This window comes from Hyperolius riggenbachi, chromosome 5, assembly GCF_040937935.1.
Source record: "Hyperolius riggenbachi isolate aHypRig1 chromosome 5, aHypRig1.pri, whole genome shotgun sequence".
Taxonomy (NCBI): Eukaryota; Metazoa; Chordata; class Amphibia; order Anura; family Hyperoliidae; genus Hyperolius; species Hyperolius riggenbachi.
The window spans coordinates 82,560,238-82,583,000 of NC_090650.1; the positions used below are offsets into that span (position 1 = coordinate 82,560,238).

Sequence of the window (22,763 nt, forward strand, 5' to 3'; positions counted from 1 at the left end):
ACCAAAAGAAAAACAGTGAGCCTTTGGTTAATGAGCTGTCCTCAGACTTTGTTACTGTATACAAGATGGAGATGCATTGATTATTTTGTCAATATAAATAAATGTAACACAGTTGTCATTCTGTTTCAAAACATCCTGTTTCACTGATGGTCAACACAGTACTTTGCTGTAAAAAAAAAAAAGGCCAGGAAAGAGTTAAACTGTACCACAAAAAATGTTATTGTCATTCTCTAGGAGAAAACAAAAGCCATAAATTTAAGAGATCTGAGGTCTTTAACAGCACTGACCTACTAGTAATAAACTAACATCAGTCAGAGAGGGGGAGAGCTGCTAATTCCTGCCCGTGAATGCGTGCTGCATGAAAAAAACTAATCGGAACTCCAGAGTTCTGCTACTTGAGCCCATATATTTTTCTTCTCACAGCAGATTGTTTGTCCCCTCTCATCATACAGGTGACAGCAGATGCTGACTGCCATAACACACACTTTGCACAAGTAAGAGAGATGCAGGGATCTCTGGAATTCAGGTAGACCAGAGCAAAGCAGGAGAGGTGATTTACTTTGACATGTGACCTCTCATCTCTCCAAGTCCTGCGCCCTGCTGATTTTTATCGCCCTAGGCCATGGCCTCTGTGACCTTCCCAGAAATCCGGCCCTGGCCACACCCCTACCATGCCAACCTCACACCTTCTGTACCCCTGATGATGTCATCATCTGGCCTGTATACCAATAACATGGCAACGAAGGTGGTAGATGGAAAGTGAGGGGGAGATAGTAGAAGTATCATTAAACTAATGGGACTAGTTTGGACCTGGAAGATCCTCTTTTATAATAACAGCATTCAGTTCTACTGAGGTACACCAAAGCCTCCTCCTCATCGAACCGGTATGCATGAGGAGGATGATGAGGCCGAGCTTATGCGGGTTTTGGAGCAGCATGAACTACTCACCAACATCCACCCACCGTCTTCTACGCATCCTGCAGCTCCCAGCAGCTATCTGGGGTCCATGCATGGCTGTGGGTTAGGTGACACGATGTGGGTCAGGTGACGCGCCAGGAGCCAGGAGCTATACACAGAGAATGCTGTAAAGCTGCTGGGAGCTAAGGAAAGAATAGAAGATGGTGCCTGGATGTCGGTGAGTAGTTCCTGCTGCTCCGGCTGGTGGTGGGGAGGTTTGTGCCATTTATTGCCAGTATAGGTATCTGGCATCAGGCAATCCCCGCCTGTGCCGGATACTGAGGGTCTTGCTGTAGTAAGGATGCCAATTCTGCAGCCATACTCCCAAACAGTTACAACGTGAGTGTGACCCAAAAAACTGTCACTTTAAACAGTTGCTCCAGCCTTAATATTTTTAGTTTCACTAAAATATCACCTGCAGAGTATGCAGCAGTAGAAGCATATAGTCATATAGTGGCAAAAACCTCATCTGCCTCACAGATAATAAGCTTGTTTGATATCCTCCGATCCATTCCATTGTTTCACTGAAGCATGTAATACACAAGTAGGTAAATCTTTGCTACAAGAGCGGCAGCATTGAATCTTTCTAAAATATTCTGTTGTATAACCTTTACATACAGCAACTGCTTTTTCACAGTCCATTTTACATTGATGTATTATTGTCAGAGTCCTTGAAGCTCGCGCTGTAGTTTTGTTCCTTTTTAATGATGCAGAAGCTTCATGCTGATCCTGCTGTCATCGCCACATTAATGAATGAGATGCGCAGCTAAAATCTTCATCCTGAAAACATGTGCTCACAGCCCGCAATACTGAAAGTGAAAGACATCAAATTAAACAAAGCAAACATCATTTATCAATTTTCATAACACCGTTTATTGTGCGGAAGACTCACTAGACGCTGCTTAATTTTGTGGAAGGCCAGTAACACATTAAAGACCAATTAAACGTTTCTCATAAACATCACACCATAAGAAGAGCATAAGCCATTAACCCGTCGCACTCTCATACATGCACAGAGGTTTATTTCCTGTAAAGATGCAGTTCATTCAAATCACAGCACCTGTCCCTGGAACCAGGGATGGGGAAATGGACCAGCAGGACGAGCGAATTAACACTTCCACCAGGCCCTGCTTGCTGCTCTTCTTTTCCAGGGGGCTCCATAGGGCAGTTTGCGTTACAGGCCTGTTGGCATGGGCGGCATTACACTGGGGCACTGCCCCCCTCCTGTGAATCACTGTGCCCTCTGAGTTCCCCGCCCCCCACTCAGTAACATACACTTAACTATTTTCAGGATCCAGCAGCGTACAGAGAACAGGATGGGTCTGTAAAATCTCTCCCTGCGCAGCACTATGGCGTAGTGGTTAGCAATCTCGGCTTGCAACGCTGGGTCCCCAATTCGAATCACAGCCAGGTCAACATCTGCAAGGATCCCAGCCAGGTCAACATCGGTAAGGAGTTTGTATGTTCTCCCCGTGTCTGTGCGGGTTTCCTCCGGGCACTCTGGTTTCCCCCCACATCCCAAAAGCATACAGATAAGTTAATTGGCTTTCCCCTAAATTGGCCCTAGACTATGATACATGCACTACATGATGCATACATACACATATAACTATGGTAGGGACTAGATTGTGAGCCCCTCTGAGGGACAGTTAGTGACAAGACAATATACTCTGTACAGCACTGTGTAATATGTCAGCACTTTATAAATACTTAAAGTGGACCCAAATTAAAAATACAAGATTTCAGAAATAAAATCTATTTTCTAAATTATAATAATAAATAGCAGCCTTTTTTCAGCTGCATGATGACAAATATAAAATATTTTACATTTATTGGAGAAACCCCTCCCTTTCTTTCAAATTGCCGGGACAAAATCTGGCAAACTGGTGAAGTAGGTGGTGTCCAGCAATGGAGGAATTGCTAATGGCTGCCCCCAGTATAATTCTAGTTATGAAAAGAGAAGGGTGAAAAGCATGCACTGAAATGCGCATAGGCTTGAAGGAGTGTTTATTTATCTTTGTATGTGTCAGAGTGGTGCAACTAAATATTTTGAATTAGAAAAATGTTTGGTTTGGGTCCGCTTTAAAAAAGTAAATGTCAGCCTGAGTCTATCGGGTGTTAAAAGGAACTAAGCACCCTTTCTTTCACTGTAATTTCTCCTGGCATAGAAGCTGCCATGTTCCCCCTCCCCTTCTCACAGTCCTTATTTATAGAAGTCAGAGATGCTATCTTGACACATTCACTGTAGATAATCTCTTTGAAGAAACTGTCCTAATTACCTACCCCCTCTGTTGTTGTTTACTGCCTACTGAGTGCGCTCTAGTGGCTGCCTCGCAAGCGCTTTGAGTCCGACAGGAGAAAGGCACTATACAAATACTGCAATTATTATTATTATTTACTTCTTGATAATGACTACAATAAAACAATTAGATTCCTGAAATCTCTGTGGTCGGGGACGGATGGGCAGGCCTGCTGAAGTAGGCTAATAAACTACTTTGAATGTAAAATAAAAGGTAAAATGGAAGTTTACTTTAACCATTTACTGACATTCTAACGTATTAAAACGTCATGCTTACCGCTATTAACAGCAACATGACGTTTTAATACGTCCCGCGTTCCCGCCGCTGCTACCACCGTGTGTGCGCCGCTACCGCCGCCATTACCGTCGGGCTTCCGTGCTGGGTGATTGGGGAAGAGGACCGAACGGTCCTCTACCCAATCGCAGTGCCTGGAGTGAATGGACGTGACCGCGAACAGCGGCTACGTCCATTCACAATAACAGGAAATGTAACAATTAAATAAAGTGAAGAAAAAAAAAAAATTTCCTATGAGTGTTCACTAGCGCCATCTTGTGGCCAAAAAGTATATTACACCTACAAAATACATTCATTTTCAAGTACATACAGATCTTAATAAAATTACACTTCCAACCCTTCCCCCCCCCCCCAAAAAAACACTTGTAAAAAAAAAATCAGCTAAAAAAAATAAATAAATAGTTGCCTTAGGGACTCAGCTTTGTTAATTTATATTTTATGGGGGGAAATTAATTTTATTTTATTACATAGGGGCTTGTAATTATGGCCAGAATAAAAAAAAAAACAGAACAGAAAAATAACACTTATATTTCAAAATAATATACTGTCGCCATACATTGTGATAGGGACATAATTTAAACTGTTTAATAATCGGGACGACTGGGCAAATAAAACGTGTTTGTTTTATCCACAGGAAAATGTTTAATTTTAAAACTATAATGGTTGAAAACTGAGAAATAATGATTTTTCTTCTTTTTTTTTCTGTTTTTCTCATTAAAACGCATTTAGAATAAAAAAATTCTTAGCAAAATGTACTATCCACAGAAAGCCTAATTGGTGGCGAAAAAAACGAGGTATAGATCATTTTCTTGTTATAAGTAGTAATAAAGTTATTAGGGAATAAAAGGGAGGAGCACTGACAACTGAAAATTGCTCTGGTCCGTTAGGATAAAAACCCTTGGGGGTGAACTGGTTAATAACCGACATATTGTTGGCATGCATTTTTCATGTGCTGTTGAGATGCCCTGGGTGCTAAAAATGGTGCTCGGTTCACGTTAAGTAAACCAAGGGTCTTATCTATTTGCCATAAATACCTCACAATCTTTGCAAAATCCCTTGTAGTTAATGTATCTGGATGACACTTGTATTTGCAAAATAATACTCATTTAATGTTTTTTTTTTTTTTTTCAGGAAAAGGAACAAGTTATTTATTTTATTCTACCTCCTTCGGATTGTATGCTTTAACATGGTCAGTCAACAGGAACAGAGCCTGAAGAAGGTTTACAAGCTGAAAGTTTACTGTTTTTCTTTTAAAATAGCCAATGAACCAGAGCTTGCATTTAACAGACAAGAAGTTTTGAATCAGGATAATAATCCTTACCCCTTCAACTAGATTGCTGCTGCTCTGTCTGCAGGGACATCATCCTCACTGGAGCTATCATGACCTTGTGATATTAGCAAAGGTCTGTCCCATCATCTTCTGCCTTTGATTCTTATGCCTGGTATACACCATGCAATTTCCTGTCAGATAGGCAGGTCAAATCAATAATTTCTGGACATATCCATATGCTTGTGCCTGTGCCTTTTTTATATGGATATGTCCAGAAATAAAGAATTGGATCTCTAGACAAGTGCAGATCCTCTTTTTCCGTACTACTTTTTAACCCTTGAAAATCATCTGAAAAGTCAGGGGTCGTCTTATACGCCGGATGTCATTGATGCCGGGTGATACGCCCTATCCTGTTACCGACTCTCAGATCTCGCTGCTGAGGACTGTAGTGAAGCGGAGCAGGCGCACATGTGTGAGATCTGAGAGACAGAGAAGGAGGTAAATAGGATACAAGAGCGGGTCAGAAAGGTGAAGGAGGCGTGTTTTATGGGCACAGCGCAATCTATTCTTCCATACTGCTTTGATAAACAGGGAGACTGGGCGAGTTGACCAATCCGCTTATAGGGAGAGGGAGAGTTCACCAATCCAACCAGTCAATCGCCTATATACTGTTATATACTGGGTACCACATACAGTACAGCACCAGTATCTGTTCATACATAGCATCAGTATATGATTTTTTTTTACATTTTTATTTGGTATGCGTTGGAAGAGGGGTAGTCTTATAAAGCGAGTATATCCCAAACTCTATATTTTAACTGTAAAAGTTGGGGGGTCGTCATATATGCCGGAATATATGGTAAATAACTAGTTTAAAAAATAGGGGGGAAAAGCAAATGAGTTTGTAAAAATGAATACAAGCAAAATAAAATTACTAAATCTTTATTTAGCAATGAATGCTCTTTTTTGAAAACATGAAAATCCTTTACTAAACATTATTTTGTACAAGCAAAAATACACCTTTGGCTAATTAACTGAAATTATTATATCTTTGTTTTTACTGTACACAAAGATGAATAAACATGCCTGCCACTAAAAACGGATCCTTAAATATTGTCTCATTGCGGATGAAGATAATTAGACCTGGTATAACTGAGTTTTTTAAAGTTTTTTTTTCCCAAAAGAGAATACATAGATTGTGGCTGTTTCTGGGAAAGGTAATAAAGTGGGCTGATGTACTTTCACTTACTGCATTTTATCTCATTTTTTTCCTCTGCTCTCACACATGCTGGTAGTTGTGGAAGCCGCTCTAACTACCCCTCTATTATTCTGAGAGGGGTGGGGATAATAATAATAAGAGGTATATACCAATTACACTTGTCAGGCCCGGATTTACCTCAGAGGAGCCTATAGACACAAATGTCTTGGCACTTTAGACTTTGCCCTCTAGGAATGTACAAACCCCCGCTGAACCATACAGCAAGTGTGCTGGCTGCCCCAGCCGTCACTTCTCCCTTACTTCCCTTGCCTGTCATAGGTAGCTACAGATGCCCCCTAGTATTAGGTAGCCACTAGCCATACATACCCTCAACATTAAGTAGCTAGAGTTGCCCCCAAGTATTAAGTAGCTTAAGGAACGTCAATAGTAAGTAGCTAGAGGTGCCCCTGACTGAAGGGAGATCTCATCAGTTGAATGCTGAGAGCAGGTTGATTAATCTCTTATTTACTATCTCATCAAGACTCTGCATAGGGAAGGAGGGAGGGAGGCACTCGGGGAGGGGAGTGAGCCGCCTTTCCATCATCAGACGCCTGGAGGCACTTGCCTACAGTGCCTTATGGTAAATCCGGCCCTGACACTTGTATGTTTTTGGCAAACAGTGGAATGTGAATAAATTTACACTAATCACACTGTGCACAAGCTAGATAACTAGCTGACTGGCGGTGTCCAGTGACATAAAAAACACACTTCTGTTTATTTAACCTTTTGAGGACCTCAATGTTAACCCCCCCCCCTAAAGACCAGGCCATTTTGCATTAAATTGGCCACTGCGGCTTTAAGGCCAAGCTGCAGGGCCACTCCACACAGCACACAAGTGATCCCCCCCCCCTTTTCTCCCCCCCCCCCCCCCATGTTTGTTTGTTTATTTGTTTGTATGTGTGCGTTTTTTTAATAAAAATATGTGTTTTTTTTCCAACCGTAACCCCCCTCCCTCCCCCTGCCAGCCAATCAGCTTCAGCCTATGACAGACGATCACCTCTGTGTCTCAGGAGGGGACAGCCGTGTCACACGGCTGTCCCTAGTACAGCGCTGCTGCAGATCGCAGCGCTGTACATGTAATTAGACGGCGATTATGCTGTCTAACAGTCTCCCGAGCGGCGACCGCCGCTCAGAGACTAAAAGAGGAGCTCCGCCCACCAAGCAGGAGATGCGCGCGCACCCAGCGTGCGATCTCCTGCAAAACTGAGCCCCAGGACTTTACACTGATCCCTGGGCTGCTGCTGCGGCCACGCCCATCGGCGTGACGCGGTCGGCTAGAGGTTAATTTTTTTTTACATTTATTTTGTATTTATATAGTGGTGACATCTTCCACAGAACTTTAATGTAACTAGCTGTCCCTCAGAGAGGATCTCAATCAAATCCCCACCATAGTCATATGTCTATCATAGTCTAAAAGGCCATTGTTTGTGTGTGTGTGGGGGGGGGGGGGGGGGTGAGAGGAAACTGGAGTACCTGGTGGAAACCCACACAAGCAATCCTCCATACAAACGTCATGCTGATAGTGTCCACATTGAAGCAGAGACCTACATGAAATTTTCTGTGAGATGCAATTATGAAAAAAAATTTGGTATAACCAGTGCTACACATATATTTTTTTGTCATTGTATTAAAAGTAGCAGCCAGCTATGCATGTGTACTTTGTGTGCAGTACAGAGTGCCCAGGTGTTTTCCTTTTCATGCATGAGGAAATATTTGGTACTTTTTTCCACACCTGCAGTAAATGAGCGACAGGCTTGACACTCTCAAGCTGACACCCTCATTGTGGAATGAGTGCATTTTATATGCATACAAAGGGTAAGCAACCTGAAATTACATTCATCTTATTCATCCTCATATTGGAGCAGATGCAATAAACTGTGTAAAGTTGCCGTGAGCAGGGAGCGCACGGTAATGCTACCATTATTACCACTGGTGTAGCATCACCCATTAACCTGGATTGATTCAGCTGATCGCTGACTGAGAGCATTGTTCTCCCCAGTCGCCCCCTTCCATGGCATGATGTCACTCCCACGCTCCGCCCCCTCTTGCTTGGCTACATAACAAGTTGATAGCCTGGAGGCTAGCGAAGTGTCTATACAGCCTTAGCCCTGCAGTGTTGCCCAAGGGATTAAATCACAATCTGCACCAGTTGACATGCCTCATACTGTACATGTGTAGAAGGCTTTAGCCACAGGCAGGCCCGGACTTACATCACAGGATGCAAAAGTTGTCCTGGTACCCTAGAATTCAAGACAAGACAAATAACATTTATATCGCGCTTTTCTCCTTGCGGACTCAAAGCGCCAGAGCAGAGCAGCAGCCACTAGGGCGCGCTCTATGGGCAGTAGCAGGACTTGCCAAAGGTCTCCTACTGAATTAGGTGCTGGCTTACTGAACAGTCAAGATTCGAACCAAGGTCTCCCGTGTCAGAGGCAGAGCCCTTAACCATTACACTATCCAGCCACCCTCCATGAACCTAAAAACGCCAGAACCACACACCCAGAGTGCTGGCTGGTCAAGCTGTCACTTCTCCTTTACTTCCATTGCCCATAATAGGTACCCACTGTTGGCCCTTAGTCAGGGCCGGATTTAGAGCTGAGGAGCCTATAGGCACACAGGATCTGGCGCCCTAAACCCCGCCCCTAGGCACAGGCCACACCCCAAGTCACACCCCCTTTTGTTACAAAACAAAATTATGCAAGGCATTGAAAAAGCAGCAGAGTGATAAAAAGCAGCCTATCGGTCCAGTACCCGATATTCATTGGGTGATCAAATTACTCCTCAGTACCACTATTACAATAGGTCTATGGCAGCGCATGAAAAATCATGTTTTTCTTTTTCTGTGGCGATTGGTGGTGGGGGCACGGTTAAGGTTAGGCGTCAGGTAGGGTGTTTGTGTGGAGGGGACAGGGCAGTTAAGCATCAGGAAGGGTGTTCGTGCGAGAAGGGGGCGGTTAGGTAGGGTGTTTGTGCAGAATGGGTGTATAGAGTTATGTCAGTAAGGTGTCTGTGCAGTGTGGGATGTTAGGGTTAGGTGTCAGGTGGATGGTTCTGTGCGAGAGTAGGAGTAGGTTGAGCTATAGTAAAATATTGGTATTTCATACCGATATTATACTTCTTTCATTTCCTTCTTTACTCTTTAATAGTAAAATATTGGTAAATCTACCGATATTCTACAATCAGCTTGCCTGGGCACCCACATTTTCAGGTGCCCTTTCATTGCGTACACCACACACACACACACTAACACTCAGAGATCACACACACACACACACACACACACACACACACAGATTAGGGCCCGTTTCCACTAGGAGCGGTGCGATGCGACTACGCAGGTGTGCTAAAAACACATGCACGGCAATGGAAGAGTTTCCACTGCGTGCATATTGTGCGGAGCGGTGTGGAGCGATCCGAGAATCTGCAGCATTCTGCAGATTCTCGTACGGCCGCATCCGCCTGCAGCAGCGTCCCATCTCAATTCACTTCCGCATCAGGAGATGCGGAAGTGATGCGATGCGGCTAGGTAGCCGCATTCGCATCACTTTTGTAGTGGAAACAGGCCCTTACACTCACCCAATCACACACACTCACAGATTAAACTCACACACACACAATCACACACACTCACAGACGTACAGACTCACATACACAGATCATATACACACAGAAAACACCCCCCCCCCCCATCCCATTTCTCATACACACACATGCCGCACAATACAGCTTCAAGACCCGACCTGACCCGACCCCCCCCCCCCCCCCCACACACACACACACACACACACACACTATACCACATAGGACAGCTTCAAGACCCGACCCTCCCCCCCCACACACACACACTATGCCACACAGGAGACAGCTTCAAGACCCGACCTGACCCGACCCCCCCCCACAAACACACACAATGCCACACAGCAGGACAGCTTGAAGACCCGGCGGAGCTGTAACTATGCAGACAGTGCAGCCAGCCAGGGCTATCTCCCGTGTCCTACTGTTGCCTCCGCCCCCTCCCCGCCTGTCACTTCAACACATCACATCAGCTAACTTAATGGACAGCCAGGGGTCGGCGGGTCGGAGCTTCTTCTTACCTGGCTGAGTGGCTGGGCTGCACCAGGACAACTCGTCCTCCTCTCTGTCCCCGATGATCACACAGGCGCAGGCAGGATAATTTCGCCGCATAAGCACCCGGCCGTCCTCTGGTAAGTCAGAGCCGCCCTGAGATCTCCAGCGGGCTGCAGAGACAATCGCGCCGCCCCCCCCGCCGCATATGCACGCAGCAGCTGTCGTCAAGTTGCAGCGCTGCGTGCAGGCATGACTACGGCGGCCGATGGGCGGGGAGAGCGGCATCACGTAAGGACTGACTGAGTATGTCAGTAGCCGGCCGCCGCCGCTTCTCACTGTAGTTGAGGCCGCCGCCGAGCACGCGTCCGCCGGATCCGACACAAAAAAGAGGCTGGCGGCGCTGGCTTAAGTGTTTACTTTTTCTCTTCCCATCTTAAAGGGACATACTTTAAACCCGCCCCTTGGCCAATCAGGCGCCTGTAGGCACGTGCCTAGGGTGCCTTATGGTAAATCCGGCCCTGCCCTTAGTAATAGGTAGCCAGAGCTATACTCAGTATTAAGTGGCTAGTGGTGCCCCCAAGTATTAGGTAGCTAGAGGTGCTCCCGATTGAAGGGAGATCTGGTCAGTGGAATGCCGAGACCCGGGTGAGTAACCTCTCATTTACTCTCCACTCGGGACTTTGATAGGTAAGGGAGGTACTTGGGGAGGGGCGTGAGCCACCTTTCTATCGTCAGGCATCTGTAGGCACATGCCTACAGTGCCTTATGGTAAATCCAGTCCTGGTCACAAGACATCCCCTTCTAATCTGTCAGTATGATTCACTCTGAAGGCTAGTAGTCTGTTCCATAACTCTGTCCGTAGTAGTATACAACAGAATGGGAGACACATTGAAAGGAACTAAGACATGTTGAAGACTGTGCAGTACTTAAGACTGTGTGTTAAAGGCTGGGTGAGATATACTTTGGGAGCACTGAAAACCTGACACTGTGGTGAGCAGGGGACGACCCAAACTCTTGCACTAGACAGAAGGAAAACATAGAGAAATGCAACATGTATGTATTTAGATAGTTTAGTCTGTCTACTTCCTCCTCATTTGTGACTTATCACCACTGTAATTTGATCTCTCAGCTATGTCAGCTCAGGAATCTCCTCGGCCACAGCAGAGCAGCTAATTGGTAACCAAAGAATGTTAGCTAGTGATGGGAAAAACACACAATTTATTCTAATCCGAATCCGAATCTAAAAAGGTTCTCGAAAATCTCAAACCTTTCGAATCACGAATCTGATGAGCCCTCAGTATAGCTAGCAAGATATGGGTGCCTTCAGTATAGCTAGCTAGGTATAGGTGCCTTCAGTATAGCTAGCTAGGTGTAGAAGCCTTCAGTATAGCTAGCAAGGTATAGGGGCCTTCAGTATAGCTAGCAAGGTATAGGGACCTTCAGTATAGGTAACAGGGTATAGGGGCCTTCAGTATAGGTAGCAAGGTACGTGTGCCTTCAGTATAGATAGTAAGGTATATGCATAGCCGGGACAAGGTCCTCCAGCACCCAAGGCTGAGACACCAAAGTGCGCCCCTCCATCCCTCCACCCCAGCCGTCACACACTGATTGCTATTAGACTAAGACGAGGCACCCCAGGGCCCCCAACACCTTAATCTCTAGTTATCTGGCTTGTTGTCACTTCCATGTATCTCCTTTTCTTATTTCTTCCTGCTTCAAACACAATTAGGAATGACAGCTGAATGAATTGTGCGCCCCCTCCAACACTGCGCCCTGAGGCTGGAGCCTCTCCAGCCTATGCCTCGGCCCGGCCCTGGGTATATGTGCCTTCAGTATAGCTAGCTAGGTATAGGAGCCTTCAGTATAGCTAGCAAGATATGGGTGCCTTCAGTATAGCTAGCTAGGTATAGGTGCCTTCAGTATAGCTAGCTAGGTATAGGATCCTTCAGTATAGCTAGCTAGGTATAGGTGCCTTCAGTATAGCTAGCTAGGTGTAGAAGCCTTCAGTATAGCTAGCAAGGTATAGGGGCCTTCAGTATAGCTAGCAAGGTATAGGGGCCTTCAGTATAGCTAGCAAGGTATAGGGACCTTCAGTATAGGTAACAGGGTATAGGGGCCTTCAGTATAGGTAGCAAGGTACGTGTGCCTTCAGTATAGATAGTAAGGTATATGTGCCTTCAGTATAGCTAGCTAGGTATAGGAGCCTTCAGTATAGCTAGCAAGATATGGGTGCCTTCAGTATAGCTAGCTAGGTATAGGTGCCTTCAGTATAGCTAGCTAGGTATAGGATCCTTCAGTATAGCTAGCAAGGTATAGGCGCCTTCAGTATAGCTAGCAACGTATAGGGGCCTTCAGTATAGCTAGCTAGGTATAGGGACCTTCAGTATAGGTAACAGGGTATAGGGGCCTTCAGTATAGGTAGCAAGGTACGTGTGCCTTCAGTATAGGTAGCAGGGTATAGGGGCCTTCAGTATAGGTAGCAAGGTATAAGAGCCTTCAGTATAGGTAGCAAGGTATAAGAGCCTTCAGTATAGGTAGTAAGGTACATGTGCCTTCAGTATAGGTGGCTAGGTATAGGGGCCTTCAGTACAGGTAGCAGGGTATAGGGGCCTTCAGTATAGGTAGCAAGGTATATGTGCGTTCAGTATAGGTAGCAAGGTATATGTGCATTCAGTATAGGTAGCAGGGTATAGGGACCTTCAGTATAGGTAGCATGGTACATGTGCCTTCAGTATAGGTAGGTAAAGGGGCCTTCAGTATAGGTAGGTAGGTAGGTATAGGGGTCCTCACATAGGTAGCCCTGTGCCCTCCATCCCCCCGCGGCATCCTCCGCTGTCCCCAACCCCCCCCCCCCCCCAGGGCCGGCGCTACCATAGAAGCAAAGGAGGCAATTGCCCCAGGGCCCCAGAGCCTGTAGGGGCCCCCAGTGGCTACAAGAGGAAAAACATTTTTTTTCAAAAAGACCTTATCATTTTGATAAAAATCGATTTTAAAGTTTCAAAGAAAATAAATACACATTTAAAAACCCTACATTTGCAGGATATGTTAAGGAGATCATTGGGAATAAGAGGAATTTTTTTTTTTTCAAAAAGACCTTATAGTTTTTGAGAAAATCGATTTTAAAGTTTTGAAGGAAAAAAGTATACTTTTAAATGCGGTAAATGACACTTTTAGTAGCAAACCTAATCGTAGTGTAATTTTACATGTATCAAAAGAAAGAGCAATGAATTTTCTGACGGGGTTTCCAGGGGGTCCATACACAGTAGCGCTTTGGCCAGGGATCGCTATACAACCGCAATATGGCTGTATGAAGATCACCGGCATTTTTTCCTATTTTACTAATTTTACTAATTTTTTTTATGTTTAGAGTGTGGGAAATGTTTTTTAAAAAATTATGTAGGGTCCCTCCTCCTGAAACTTTTTAACCCCTTGTCCCCCAGGCCGGCTGGGATAGCCAGAATGTGGAGCTCTGACCGATTGGGACTTCACACCCTGACTATACCAGCTGCAAAAAAGGTCCCATTTTTGTTCCAGGGTATCTGTTGGAGGGCCCCCCAGGTTTATTTTGCCCTGGAGCCCCATTGTTGCTAAAACCGGATTCGCCGGATTTATCCTCCCATCCCTAATGTTAACAATATGTTTGCTTCCATGAAAGCAGGAAGTAGACACTCTGCAGAATTATTTTAGGATTTATATCAGCTGTAAGGTTAGCTGTTGCGTATCTTTTAGAGCAGAGAGGAAGTTCTGAGTTCAGGTCCGTTTTAAATGCTGCAATGTAGAATAGGGGACACTAGAAAGCTGAGGCTTAGTATAGGGAAGCAGATGCAGAAAGAGGTGAAACTTTTGGCAACACCCACTACCCACTTCCATATCTTAAAAAGCACTTGGCTGACTTTGCCCCCCCTCATCGGATCCCTCCAGCCTCCAATGTGTTTCTAGGTACTTTAAAACCTAAATGACTGTCCCTCAAAACCTCGAGCTGCTTGCAACATCTCATCCTATAGCAGTTCAGCTGATGCAGTAACATTTTGAAAATTACTTGGCGTATCAGAGATTGATGCATGTAGTCACAATTTGTTTGAAGTATGGCTCAATTCTGTTTACTGTAAGCTATTCTGTGTATCATTTCCTGCTGAAGATAATAATAAAGAAAATATATGGTGTAAAATCCATCCATATGCTCATTCTGAGATATATGTTACACATATGGCTCTTTCAGGAATTAGATGTAAACCAACAACAGCAGCATTTTTTGTAAGCAAGCTGTCCTGTTGATGATACGTGTTGTGCAGAGTGACGGATGTGCTTTGTGCCAGCGTGATGCAGGACTCCATAAACGTGCAATATTTCTGCACACCTTCTGCCACTGATGATTTTCAGTGAGATTTAAAGAGAATCTGTATTGTTAAAATCGCACAAAAGTAAACATACCAGTGCGTTAGGGGACATCTCCTATTACCCTCTGTCACAATGTCGCCGCTCCTCGCCACATTAAAAGTGGTTAAAAACAGTTTTAAAAAGTTTGTTTATAAACAAACAAAATGGCCACCAAAACAGGAAGTAGGTTGATGTACAGTATGTCCACACATAGAAAATACATCCATACACAAGCAGGATGTATACACCCTTCCTTTTGAATCTCAAGAGATCATTTGTGTGTTTCTTTCCCCCTGCAGCTATCTTCCACTGAAGTGTCAGGCTGTTTCTTCCTGCAGAGTGCAGACAGCTCTGCCTGTATGTAATTCCTCAGTATGTGAAAGCCCAATCAGCTCAGAGGAGGATTTATCCAGCTTGTAAAAGATAAGAGAGAAGCTGCCCTAATTTAAATAATACACAGGCAGTGTGCAGAGAGGGGCCTGGAGGGGGGAGATGCATCACAGAACCACAACACTGAAGAAGTTGGCAGCCTTCCAGACACAGGCTGACAAGTCTGACAAGAGAGAGATAAGTTGATTTATTACAGAGATGGTGATAGTAGAACCTGCTGCAGTAAGCCAGAACACATTAGAATAGCTTTTGGAACTTGTAGGATGATAAAAAACAGGATGCAATTTTTGTTACGGAGTCTCTTTAAAGGACAACCAAAGTGAGAGGTATATGGAGGCTGCCATATTTATTTTCTTTTAACCCCCCCCCCCCCCCCACCCCTGGCGGTATGATTATTTTGAGATTTTAGGGTCTTTTTAAAAGGTTTCAGCCTCTTCTCTCACTCACCTCCCTGGGCTGCAGCGCTGCAGTTTTACTTCCGTTCTCCGGTGGCGCTGTAACTCTTTGGTGAGGTCAATGACAGCGATCTCACTATAGTGATTCAGAGCCTCCGAGGACAGGAAGGAGAATGGCTACCAACGTCTGGATCCCCGGGAGGTGAGTAAAAGCTCACGCTGCATGCAATACTCTGCATAGAGCTCCTGGGAGCTAGCCCAAGCTACCCTCAGGATTAAGCAGCGGCAGTTGCCTGGCGATTCTGCTGATCCTCTGCCTCTAATACTTTTAGCTATAGACCCTGAACAAGCATGCAGCAGACAGGGGAGCCAGAGCTGTAAGTGGGCCCCAACTACTACTTCACTTCCTCTGATAAAGTATTCCATCCTTCAGATCAGGTGTTTTTGTGGCCATACTGGTTATGGATGTGGATTATTATGTCCAAACTTGTTTTATGACCCTTGTAAAATGGGACGCCATATATAGCTTCGCAATGGCTTCATAAGACATTATCATACAGTGTAGTTCTTTAGCAGACTCACACTACAATGTTGAAAGAAAAAATAAAGGCAAATTTGACTGACAGAAACCACCATTTTGAAAAGGTCTGGTCGCCCTGGTCTCAGAATGTTTCTTCATTGGGTGCTCGCTGCGTTCTTTCTAAATTCTGAATTTTCCAGTGACGTCCCTTTGCTGGTCCTTGAAATGCCTTTGTTAATAAGGACTTTTGTACTATGCCACTATCATGACAGGAGCATTGATTGCACTTTATAATGAAAATTGTTACAATATTTTATTCTTTTGATAGGAGTATTAGACTAAATGTGTTTTCATGAGGCTGTTTCATGAGTCACAAGGGGTCGGCAAGGGAAAGGGTGTGAACATTGGGGGGCCCTGTGAAAGTTTTACTGGGGGGGGGGGGGTGGGGCATGATTTGTAGTTACACCCCTGGCAGCAGATCAGGTGTTTCTTACATTTTTGTCAAACCTGACAAGATTAGCTGCATGCTTGTGGCTGGGTGCACACATAACAGAGCGCGAAAGGTCGCGTTTTCTGTCATATGCAGGGTTTTTGTGTGCGCGTTTTTACTGCACTTGCATTAGGGTTTTTTTACCCGCAGATACGTTTTTCAAGCGTTTTGCGTGTGTTATTATGCGTTTGCGTTTCGCATATACAAAACGCATATGCCTTTTGTATGCGTTTTTCAATTGCATTTTATGCTAATCACCAGGGCAGTTTCTAGGCTAAAATGCACCCAGGGCGAGGGTGTAAAAATTGCCCCCCCCCCCCCGGAGCCAGGTATAGGTGCCCACAGTATAGGTTAGCCAGGTTTAGTTGCACTCAGTATAGGTCCCCCCAGTATAGGAAGCCAGGAATAGGTACCCCAGTATAGGTAGCCAGCTATAGGTCCCCCCAGTATAGGTAGCCAGGCATAGGTGAGCCAGTATAGTTGCCCCCAGTATAGGTTAGCCAGGTAGGTGCCTCCAGTATAGGTAGCCTGTAGCCAGTATAGTTGCCCCCAGTATAGGTTAGATAGGCAGGGTCCCCCAGTATAAGTTAGATAGGTAGGTGCCCCCAGTACAGGTTAGCTAGGTGAGTGCCTCTAATATAGGTAGCCAGAATAGTTGCCCCCAGCATATGTTAGATTGGTAGGTGCCCCCAGTATAGGTTAGTTAGGTAGGTTCCTCCAATATAGGTAGCCAGTATAGTTACCACCAGTATAGGCTAGCTAGGTAGGTAGGTGCCCCCAATACAGGTTAGATAGGTAGGTGCCCTCAGTATAGGTTAGATAGGTAGCTGCCCCTCAGTATAGGTTAGATTAGGTAGCTGCCCCCAGTATAGGTTAGATAGGTAGCTGCCCCTCAGTATAGGTTAGATTAGGTAGCTGCCCCCAGTATAGGTTAGATAGGTAGTTGCCCCCCAGTATAGGTTAGATTGGTAGCTGCCCCCAGTATAGGTTAGATAGGTAGCTGCCCCCAGTATAGGTTAGATAAGTAGCTGCCCCCAGTATAGGTTAGATAGGTAGCTGCCCCCCAGTATAGGTTAGATTAGGTAGCTGCCCCCAGTATAGGTTAGATAGGTAGCTTCCCCCCAGTATAGGTTAGATAAGTAGCTGCCCCCCAGTATAGGTTAGATTAGGTAGCTGCCCCTCAGTATAGGTTAGAATAGGTAGCTGCCCCCAGTATAGGTTAGATAAGTAGCTGCCCCTCAGTATAGGTTAGATAAGTAGCTGCCCCCAGTATAGGTTAGATAAGTAGCTGCCCTCAGTATAGGTTAGATAGGTAGCTGCCCCTCAGTATAGGTTAGAATAGGTAGCTGCCCCCAGTATAGGTTAGATAGGTAGCTGCCCCTCAGTATAGGTTAGATTAGGTAGCTGCCCCCAGTATAGGTTAGATAGGTAGCTGCCCCCAGTATAGGTTAGAATAGGTAGCTGCCCCCCAGTATAGGTTAGATAAGTAGCTGTCCCCCAGTATAGGTTAGATTAGGTAGCTACATCATAAAACAATTTAAAAAAACACATATAAAAATGCATGGAAAACGCATGAAAAGCGCATACCATCGTGTTCCCATTGACTTTCATTATGTGCGTTTTTGATGCGTTTTTGAATATTATAGTACAAAAGCTGCATTTTTTAAAACGCATGTTTAAAAAAATGCATAGAAAACGCATATGCTTTATTTATGCATTTTTTTCCTGCAGCCCATAGACTTCCATTAGCGCCAAAAGTGTTTTCCGCAACGCTAGTGTTTCTGCTATGTGTGTTCCTAGCCTGTGTCTGGTGTGATTCAGACCAAAGGCCAAAAAGACCAGCAGGGATGCCAGGCAACTGGTATTGCTTAAAAGGAAATAAATATGGCAGCCTACATATTCTCACTTTAATAAAGCAATGTTTTTAATAAACCTCAATCAACACTATACGGCAGCCACCGTTTCTTCTTTCCTACACGCATTGCTGCATTACAATCAGACTACCACTCCAACTGCCCGTGAACTGCCTCTGCAAGACTCATGGAGCAGCGTGGAGCTTTGCTTTTAGATCCCTCACTCCTGGAGCTGATGCTTAGAAATCCACCACAATCTGTTTGTACAACCGCATATAGCGGACTCGCACACAGACAGTACAACCTCAGAGCCGCTCGCTGCCTGCCAACAACCATCCGAGTGAAGGAGGAATCCAGCTGTCCTTGTGCCTGATCCCTGGCTAGAGGGATAAAAGCTTACACGCTGGCCACTCCTGTACAGGTTCGCCAGCAACTTCTAGAGGTGAGATTATTCTGAATTCACCCAACCTTTCTCCTAAAATGACTTTTTTTTTTTTAGATATCCCACAGTCTTATTTCATTTTTAAATATACTTTTTAAAGGATACCCGAAGTGACATATGACATGATGAGATAGACATGTGTATGTACAGTGCCTAGCACACAAATAACTATGCTGTGTTCCTTTTTTTCTTTCTCTGCCTGAAAGAGTTAAATATCAAGTGGCTGACTTAGTCCTGACTCAGACAGGAAGTGACTACATTGTGACCCTCACTGATAAGAAATTCCCCTTTTTACCTCTTTCTTGCTGTCAGAAGCCATTTTCTGCTAGGAAAGTGTTTTATAGTTGGCCTCTTACCTCTTACATACCTGATATTTAACTCTTTCAGGCAGAGAAACAAAAAAAAGGAACACAGCATAGTTATTTGTGTGCTAGGCACTTTACATACACATGTCTATCTCATCATGTCACATGTCAGTTCGGGTATCCTTTAAGTTTTAACTGTTTCACTGTCTCCGCTCAATGACACATGCAAGTATGCCAGAACTAAAATCTACGAACTGACCCTTTCTATCTCTTTCCTGCTCTCAGAAGCCAACAGAAAAGTGTTTTATGGCTGTGGTACCTTATCAGTGAGGGTTGCGCTACAATCCGACCTGTTTCGGACCTGGAAAGAAACTGTGACTTGCATACCTGATTTTTAACTCTTTCAGGCAGAGAAAGAAAAAAAGGAATACAGCACAGTTATTTGTGTGCTTGGCACTGTACATACACATGTCTATTTCATCGTGTCACATGTCACCTTGGGTATCCTTTAACCACTTCGCATCCAGACCTTGTTTTCCCCTTATTGACCAGAGCAGTTTTGAAGCTTTAGCGGTGTCCCTGTTTAATCACCAATAACTTAATCTGTACTCGTGCCACATAAATGATCTATATATCTTTTTTTTCAAGACAAACTAAGCTTTCATTGGGGGGTATTTGGTCCCAAGTAAAATGTTCCTCTCTATGCATGTTAATGGGAAAAAGGGGGGGAAATAAAAAAAATTCACTATTTCTCAATTTTGACCAATTTCTGTTTAAAAATAAAAAGTGCGATTGACATAAAAACTGTGCCACCAGTTAAAGTCGCCCCAGTATAGATATCCAGATGTGTCCCCAGTATCACCCCCCCCCCAGTATAGCCAGATGTGTCCCCAATATTAGCCCCCCCAGCATAGCCAGATGTGTCCCGTGTTTGCCACCCCCAGAATAGATTGACAGATGCACCCCCAGGAATAGTGCCCCTCTTTATAGCCAGATGTGTCCCCAGATCAGGATTACCCCCATTATGGCCAGATGTACCCCCAGGATTAGCGCTGCCCCCCATTATAGCCAAACGTGCCCCCAGTATTAAGTTATGGGCCCCCCCCCCAGGTGCCCAGATGTGCAAAATTTGTAAACCTCCCTGAGGGGTTCCTCAGATGCCTCCCAGTAAACATGTATACCCCCCTTTGCATATCCCCTCCCCTCCCCCCAAGAAACTATAGCCAGATGTCCCCCCCCCTCCATCCGGTAGCCCCCTCCGTGCACATATAGTTAATAAAAAGGCACAAGCAGGCAGCCACACTCACCTACCTCGGTCCTGCGACTATCCTGAAGCCTGATCCTCCGATCCCCGCTCTGCAGTCAGCCGCATATTGCCGGTAACCAGGGTCCCGGCTTGATGACGTCATCAAGCCGGGACCCGGGTTTCCGGCAATATGTGGCTGACTGCAGAGCGGGGATCGGAGGATCAGCCTTCAGGACAGTCGCAGGAACGAGGTAGGTGAGTGTGGCTGCTTGCTAGTGCCTTTTTATTAACTATATGTGCGCCGAGGGGGACAGGTGAAGGATCGCTGCAGTTCACTACTGCAGCGATCATTCATGGAAGGGGGGTATACTAATTGGCCAAAAGGGAACATGTTCCCTTCCACCAATTAGTATTGCAGCTGACAGTGCCGGAGGGTGCACTCTAAAGAGCACCCGACCGTGCACAGCAGGGCTGCAGCCAGGTCAGCATATCTACGTCGCTGTGGCTTGGAGGATGCCACAGCTGACGTAGATATACTGTAGTGGAGGGGAAAGTGGTTAAAGAAGAATTCCAGTGAAAATAATGTAGTAAAAAAAAGTGCTTCATTTTTTACCATAATTATGTATAAATGATTTAGTCAGTGTTTGCTCATTGTAAAATCTTTCCTCTCCCAGTTTCACATTCTGACATGTATTACATGGTGACATTTTTACTGTGGGCAGGTTATGTAGCTGCTCCTAGCTAATTTCTGTCTGTGAGCCTTGTTACATTGTGGCAGTTTGCCCAGAGTACCGCGGTACTCAGAGCTTCTTGTGGGTGGGGTTTCAGCACAAAATCAGTCATACAGCGCCCCCTGATGGTCTGTTTGTGAAAATCATTATATTTCTCATGTAAAGGGGGTAACAGCTACTGATTGGGATAAAGTTCAATTCTAGGTTGGAGTTTCTCTTTAACCTCCTTGCCGGTTTTCCCGACCTGAGCTCGGGGTAGAAAAAAGCAGCTGCTATCGGTGATCCCGAGCTCAGGTCGGGGTAGGCATTGCAGAGCTTTACCTGCAGTTGTGGAGTCCCGCGCGCGATCTCGCTGCGCAGCGGGACTCCAGCCTCTCTCCCCGGCAGTGTGGGGTCTTTCCCTGGCCGCCGGGATCCCCCATGTCCCCGCTATTCTTCCGGGGACCCGGCAGCCAGTTGGAGCAGCGCAGCCGTGGTGGTGGCAGCAGAGCGGTGGTGGCAGCGTGACGTCATCGGGGGCGGGGCTAACATTGAAAACGAACTTCTCTATATTAGAGAAATATAGAGAAGTTCGTTTATATGTATATTAGCGCCATCTTGTGGGCAAAGAGAAAACTGCAGCCCAGGAGCCCAGGAAGGTAATTTTTTTTTAATTTTGCTGCAGATCTCCCTGCCAGAATGATTTTTTTCAGGTTTTAGGGTCTGAAAGAGTGAAAAAAAATTGCACCGCTTTAGACCCTAAAATCTGGAAAGAATCAGACCGCCAAGGAGGTTAAGCAAACGGAACCTTTGCATGCACAAAATCAGTCTCCTGTTTCTAGGGAGCAAAAAAATGCACCACTCGCACTGTTAAAATAAATGGGCTGTGCTGTCCTAAGGGCAAGAGAGCTCCAGCCTGCAGCCAGCCAGTCCACAATGGTTGCTAAGACACATACACAAACTCTCCCCTCAGCACCTGCCTGTTCCTTTATTTAAGCCCCAGCAGCAGTGGCGGCGCCAGGGGGGTGCTTGGGGGTGCTCGAGCACCCCCTAGAATTGTCCAAGCACCCCCAAAGCACCCCCTGGAGTGAACTGACTTCAGGCGTCTAAAAGACGCCAAGTCAGTTCACACACCGGCAGCACGGAGCAGCAGGCAGGGCTACGGTAAGATGGCCGCCCGGAGCCCTGTTCTGCAGACTTCGGGCGGCCATTTTCCCGTAGCCCTGCTCTCTGCATGCAGGCAGGAAGTCTCGTCGTGACGTCGGGAAGGAAGAGGATCGTGGGCGCGCGGGCGCTGCGCGCCACAATGAGGTCGGGACTCGGGACGGGAGGTCGGGAAAGAAGGTCTTCTGGCTGTAGGTGAGTAAATGGGTTTTTCTTTTCTTTTTCAGGTGATGCGGATTGTGCATATTGGGGTCATATCTGCTACGGATTGTGCATATTGGGGTCATATCTGCCACGGATTGTGCATATTGGGGTCATATCTGCCACGGATTGTGCATATTGGGGTCATATCTGCCACGGATTGTGCATATTGGGGTCATATCTGCCACGGATTGTGCATATTGGGGTCATATCTGCTACGGATTGTGCATATTGGGGTCATATCTGCTACGGATTGTGCATATTGGGGCGATATCTGCTACCGATTGTGCATGTTGGGGTCATTTCTGCTACCGATTGTGCATATTGGGGTCATTTCTGCTACCGATTGTGCATATTGGGGTCATTTCTGCTACCGATTGTGCATATTGGGGTCATTTCTGCTACCGATTGTGCATATTGGGGTCATATCTGCTACCGATTGTGCATATTGGGGTCATATCTGCTACCGATTGTGCATATTGGGGTCATATCTGCTACCGATTGTGCATATTGGGGTCATATC

General features: G+C 45.5%; 1 long non-coding RNA gene across 1 annotated transcript; it reads left to right on the top strand.

Moving 5' to 3' along the window:
• The first annotated feature begins 1,353 nt into the window (after positions 1 to 1,353).
• Positions 1,354 to 5,964, top strand: LOC137519652 (uncharacterized). Its single transcript, XR_011021065.1, has 3 exons — positions 1,354 to 1,501; positions 2,249 to 2,405; positions 4,683 to 5,964. It is a non-coding gene; the product is annotated as an uncharacterized lncRNA (long non-coding RNA).
• The last annotated feature ends 16,799 nt before the right edge of the window (positions 5,965 to 22,763 follow it).